At 34.4% G+C, this 6,859-nt stretch overlaps 1 non-coding gene across 1 annotated transcript; it reads left to right on the top strand.

Annotated features, from left to right (window-relative positions):
- Positions 1-4,223: 4,223 nt before the first annotated feature.
- Positions 4,224-4,307, top strand: TRNAL-CAG (transfer RNA leucine (anticodon CAG)). The gene has a single exon. It is a non-coding gene; the product is annotated as a tRNA-Leu (tRNA).
- The last annotated feature ends 2,552 nt before the right edge of the window (positions 4,308-6,859 follow it).

Genomic DNA, 6,859 nt, shown 5'->3' with positions numbered 1-6,859 from the left:
ATCCAGGCAATAACATTGATTTCAACTTTTTATTTGTATCTTCTCAAGCATGAAAATTAATGTCTCCGTATTGTCTTTTGATATTGAACTGCATAAATTCATGTGGGTTAGGATATTTTAAAATTAATTATGGGCCCGTAAAAAGTACATCGAAAAAATTCCACAGCTTTAATTAAGCATTTTTGAAAGCTGAAACAGGCAGATGGATAACTTGAAGTTCGGGGGGGGGGGATCGAAATGCATAGCGCCCCTTAAAAAAGGAAAAAAAGTATATATTCATTTCTATGTTTCTGTAAATCTAGATTTGTTTATTTCATGAGTCGCGCAGGAAGTCGCCATATTGGTTAGCATATTGGTTTGCATGTCCCTCAAAGAAAGAGGGAGATATCACGTGTTCCTAACAGCCTCATTGAAGTAAACCCGGGCAGCACCGGGTATTGTAGCTAGTCTACTATAAAATTGATATAAAAGTCCAGAGCAGACGTCTTGGACTTGGGCCTAACTAATGCATGTTATTCTAACGCATCCGCCCCCCAAGAAATTTGGGGGGATAATTATCACTGTCGTAATTTTGAGAAACTCATTAAGCTCCCAAAAAATATACATCATTACTCCCTCATTAAGCTAACTAACTGGATTACATTAATAATTAATAATAAATAATTTAACAAAAAAATTCCATTTTAGTAGTGAGAAACGTTTATAACGATTCTGTGAAGTTCTCGAGAAAAAAATTTAAATTATTTTACGATTTTTATTTGTCGGTATTTAGACATTTACACATAACTAATCAATAAACTAATAAAATTATGTTTAATACATTTTTATATGGCTTAATCAAAAATTAACAGTGGAAATACATACATATATTTAGTAGGAAAATTTCATTCAGCACTTTTTCTCTAATTTATGAATTTAAAAAAAACAATATATTTTAAAAATTCTAATTAAATTATTCTAACCAATGAATTAAATTACTCAAAAAATTCTTTATCTCAAAGAAAAATAATGCATAAAATATATTTCTAGCTGTAAATAAATATATTCGAATATCGGCAACGGAACATCATAATATTAACATTGCTACACGTATGTATGTCCTCTACGATCTAGGATTTAAAAATTATGAAACATAAATTGAGTAAATTTCACTAATTTTAATAATTTTTCGATCAATTCTCGCGTCATTTATGATATCGGGAAGAAAATAGGCATTTATCAATCAATAATCATTTAGTATAGATTTTATATTTTGATCGATCGAAAAAAATTAAAAAAAAATCTTGTCAATCCTAGATCTTACGGTAGCACAGAATCGTTATAAATGACATTTTCGTGCGTTGTAACGGGATTAGATATTAGATCTTCACAATAATTTTTAAACAATGAAACTTATAAATGTTAGTAGTGTTACTCTGTTGGCATTTTTTATTGTTATTTAAACTTTCACGCTAAGTAATCAATAAATTAATAAAATTAATTTATTGATTAGTTAGTGAGCTTACCTGGCGGTTCGAGCTTACCTCCTGCCACCAGGGTGATGTGCCACCCCTAAACTCAGCCCTACTGGGAGGGTCCTCCAATCTGGGGGGACCCCGAGATAAACCTGATATTTCGCTATTGTTTAGCGTGCAGAATTCCAGTGACCATACGTCCCGCTTTCTGATCCAGAATTATTTCATTGCTTAATCCCAGATGACCTAATCCTCAAAACGACAACTGCACTATGAGCGATCATAACATACACTTGTCCTTTAAAGTTGATGTATCACGCGGTAATTTATCAATAAATTTATTTTAAAGATGTTTCTGGTGCTCCAGGAACCCCGGACAAGTTAGAAGAATTTTTTTCTTGGCCTTCGTTTGATCGTTCTGGATAAAACTACTACGCGACAGACCCAAAACGGTACACTTGACCCTTGGGGGCCATTAAAGTATTGCGTCAGCAGATTTTTAGCCATTTTTGACCCCTCCCCCTTACCCGCAAAAGTCAGCAAAACTCTGACCCCCCCCCCCCTTTTCTTCGTCAGCCCCCCTGTCCCATGCCTCCTAACGCACATTGGGATCAGAGGCACGAGCCTTTCCCCATGGCCCCCAGACGATCAAAAATTTATTTTTTTGATGCAATTAAATTTTAAAAAATAATTAAAATATCGGAAGAAAATAACATATATATGTGTGTGTGTTATTGTAATAAATTTCCGTAAATTTCAATGCTATTTGAAGGCTAATAATCAAAATTTCTTTTTAAGAAATCCTCATTGCGATCCACCCTTTAAGCCATATATGCTCAGCCCACATCCCGCGGAGCAAATGCGGTCCTCGGGGTCATCTAATGTTGACATCTCAAACCTAATTTTGTAAAAATGAACTAAACGGCACATTTACAGATCGCTTAAGTGACCCGCGGTACATTTAAAGATCACTTGAGTGACGCGCGGCACGGTTCCAGAGCCTTTACGCGGCCCGCGACAGAATGCTAGAGCACTTAAGTGGCTGGGACATTTTTCCAGATCATTTAAAAATATCCGCGAAACACTTAGAGCTCAGTATATAAAGACGTCATTAAGAATATTACATATTTTTATAAAGGGTGGTTGATGAAGTAAGCATCATTGAAACCCCCCCCCCACCTCATCAAAAGTCGCCAAATCCGAAAACCCCACCCCCATCGTTGCTGGCGTAATATTTGAATAACCCCTTGTGATACAGTAGAGAGGCGGCTCTTGCCGCGACCCATTGAGGCCTCACGGGGCACCCATCGCTTAAAAGGGGTGCTAAATCCAAGTGGGTGTTAAAAGTTTCATTGGAACTAAAAAAAACTCAAAAGAAAATTATTTTCTTATTATATTCATGTCCAGAGGCATCGACATGAAGAAAACATTGAAGGGGCTGAAAATCGCCATTCGTCCCGTATATACGGGACTCGACCGCTACGCAGGAGGCGGAATGGTGCGTTCCATGGTACAGACGTTTTTTTTTGGGGGCCTCAGCCCCCTTCCCAAAATTTATTCGGGGGGGGGCGGCTCAAATAGCCTCAGCCCCCAGTTCCGGTCCGCTCTGGAGGGGCGTCGAATCCGAGATGGAAGGGCGCAAAAAAAAAAATTTTTTAAGAAATTTTTTTTATCGTTAGGAATTGCATGAGTTGTGAGGGTGGTGCTGACAGGGCTCCAGCTTGGGGGCCCGGGACTCTCTATTCATATCTTTTTTCTTTATTACACTATAAATTAACTGCAGAAGGGGGGGGCCCATGAAAATTCTGGCTTGGAGACCCGAGAAAGATTCCATCTGGGGACCGCGACGCAGGATGTGGGGGGCCATGGGGAGGGGATAGCCAGGAAACTCAAAAAATAAATCCCGCACGGGTAGAGATTCTGTCTCGAGCCGCCCCTGAAAGATTTTATGAAAGTTTCTGGGACCACGGTGCATAGGCGGAGATAGACATGGAAGTCTGGGGGGGGGGGCACAGCCATTATTTCCGAACGTGGAACGATGATGATGATGATGATGATGTCAATTCATATATGCATATGTACATTAGATCAGTCAACTTCACCTTTGACGCTGGGGGGGGGGTCCCCACACGCCCCCCCCCCGTATCTCCCCCCATGTCACGGTCCCAGGCCTTGTCTATTCGCTCAAATTTCTGTCTCCCTTGTCGAATTATGGCTCAACAAAAAGGGTGATGCCATGTAAATTTTTGCTGTGTGAAATTTTTAAATTTTTTGCACTCTAATTCTGCCGCCCGGGTGCATCGCACCCTCTCTTAAGCCGCCCCTGCTAATCGATAATTGCTTTAAGAAATTTAAAATAGTTTTAAGAAAAATAATTCATGAAATATTTTAATATTTTTAGCTGTATCACAGTAGATATATTCGGAAAATCCCGACGGAGCGGCAACAGCAGCGAAACGTACATCCTAGGATTTGAAAATAATAATTATTTATTAATTTATCCGATTAATAATTACTTCCAAAAAAAATTTCACGCAATTCTTGCTTAGTTTATAGTATGAGGAAGAAAATCGTCGTTTATCAAAGCGGCCATTATAACGAGATAGATCGATTCGAATCGATCGAAAAATCTTTTTATAAATCCTAGATCTTACGGTGAGAATTAAGCCGTTATATAAACGGCATTTTCTCACGTTGCAACGGGATTATAAATCATTAACCATTATAGTTATAAAATATATAAGTGTTAATAATAGTATTGTTACCATGGTCAGGATGGCCGAGTGGTCTAAGGCGCTGCGTTCAGGTCGCAGTCCGGTTCTCCGGGCGTGGGTTCGAATCCCACTTCTGACATGTAAAACTTTTTTTCCTGAACGTATAATAAAGTTGATTTTTGCTAAAATTGTTTAAATCTTCATTTTTATAGTCATAAATTATGTTTAAATCATTTATTTTAATTTTGTTAAAATTTTTTTTTTTTAGGAAATTTTTAAAATTTCTAGAAAATTTTTTTTTACTAGTTAGTTTTAAACCAAATTTTTATTTTTCTCGTTTTTTTTTTTAAATTCACTTTTTATCATTTTTCTTTTTTTTTTTAATTTTTGAAATTTGTTAAAATCTTTTTTTTTTTTGGAAATTTTTAAACTTTCGTGGAAATTACTTTTTACTGGTTTTTTTTATATAAACGGAATTTTCAATTTTCACACACGGTTTTTTTTCAAAAAATTCACTTTTTATCATTTCAATTCTAACCTTTTTTTTTTTTTCAATTATTGAAATTTTGTTAAAATATCTCTTTTTTCGAATTTTTTTTTAAATTACTGGTTTTTTTTAAACGGAATTTTCTATATTCAAGTTTTTTTCGCATTATGACAGATGTTATTTTCGGGTCAAAGGAAAAATAAGTAGGGCTATTTGAAGTGTATATAAATAAGAAAAGCCCTGTTTTTCCTTGAAAAACGAAAAAAAAAAATATATAACCGTGGGTAGAACTTATCATATGGTAGGATCTTCGAAATCCCGTCATGCATCTGTTGTCCTATAGAAAATTCCTAATCTTTAGAAAAACTCTCCCGTTCGTTTAACATTGGGAGTGTTTTTCTCTTGCTGCATTGCAATAAGCTAAGAATATTTTATCGACCGTAAAATGTAATTTTTTTTTAAGTGAAAAACGAAATTAATTAAGATGATAATTTTTTTACAAAATAAAATTTTCAGTTTGAAAATTTAAAATGAAAAAAAAATACCAAACGCGAAAATTTTCGAATATATTTAAAAAATATTCTGAAGTTTCTTAAAAATATTCTCATATGCATTCCAAAATTAGGTAAAATTTTTACGTATTTAATTTAATAATTTTTATATAATTTTTTTCAGTTTGAAAATTTAACTGATAAAATACCAAACGCACGTGAAAATTCCCTAATACAGTGTTTCTCAACCTATGGTCCGCAGACCATAGGTGGACCGTGACGATGGCATAGGCGGTCCACAGGCAAACTTGACGAAATTATTTATCCGTTGTAATTGATATTAGTAATGAGGGCAGCAACTAGATGCTTCGTCACCCGGGGCAAGTGGCATTTTGGCGCCCCCTTGTAATGTTGAAGGGGAGGTTTGAGAATAAAATTTGCGACCCCTCTGGTCCAGCGCCCGGGCACGATGTCCACCTGCTCCCTCCTAGTTGCGGCCCTGTTAGTAATGTCCATATGAATTCAGATAAAATTATAAAATTATGCAGGAAATTGCGATCCTAAATACGATATATATATATATCACGAATTTTTTTTGAGGGCAAAACGTTAAACGTTAACCAAATATTCATATGTGACATAAATATTTATAATATTTATCATAATTACCATAATATAATTTATATTATCAAAGCGCTGTGCGTGTGTGTGCAGGGCCGTAACTACGCTGGGTCAGCCGGTGCAGTGCCCCGGGACTTCGAGTCGAATGGGGGGCCCTCACAAATAATGCACATGTATTTTGCATAATGTTTTCCTTAAAGGGCCCCAAGAAAATGTCTGCCGGTCCCCGAGAAGCCACGCTACGGCCCTATGTGTGTGTATTCACGACTTCGAAAAATATTACAAATTCAAATACGTATCGTTGAAAAAACGGGACAAATGTATAAAAACAATCGGAACAACGAAAATTGCAGGAATGTCCCGTAATACGGGACAAAAGTGGTCCGTCAAATTGTTTGACATTTTAGTAGTCCTTGTTTTCAGAATAGTTGAGAAACACTGCCCTAATATATTTCAGAAATATTCTCTCTCACATACATTCCAAAATTTGTTCTAAACACTAAAATTTTTACGCAATTTTTTTTTGTAAATGTGTTATTTAAATATTTAATCTATTTTATTTTCGTCCAAAGTTTTTTTACACTGAACACTATTCCACAAACTGAATTTTTTTTTTCATTTTCACAAATTTAAGCATCCCTCCCTTTTTGTCTCATATATCTTACAAATTTCAAAAAAAAAACTTCCAATTTTTTTATTTCTACAAATATCAATATTTATTTATTTTTTAGGAAGTTCAACATTTTTTATATTGGAAATTAGAAAAAGAATATTTTTCTAATATTTTTTCATTTCCAAAAGTTTCAATGTTTTTCTAATTCTTTTTATTTCCATAAATTTTATTATTGTAATTATTATTTTATTTATTTTATTTTTTTCACAAAAATTCAAATATATTTCTTTTTTTTATTTCACATATTTCATTTTTTTTTTGCAATTTTTTTCTATATATATTTTCGCAAATTTCATTATTTGTATGTATTTTTTTTATTTCCGCAAATTTCAATATATGCATCTTTTTTTCTGTTTTCACAAATTTTAATATTTTTTATTTTTTTTTATTTTCACGAATTTTAATATTTTTTTCATTTT

Source organism: Pholcus phalangioides, unplaced genomic scaffold (genome assembly GCF_987345545.1).
Source record: "Pholcus phalangioides strain wild (caught in Gottingen) unplaced genomic scaffold, Ppha-v1.0 ptg000017l_1, whole genome shotgun sequence".
Classification (NCBI taxonomy): domain Eukaryota; kingdom Metazoa; phylum Arthropoda; class Arachnida; order Araneae; family Pholcidae; genus Pholcus; species Pholcus phalangioides.
This window is presented reverse-complemented; position numbering and strand designations above follow the sequence as displayed.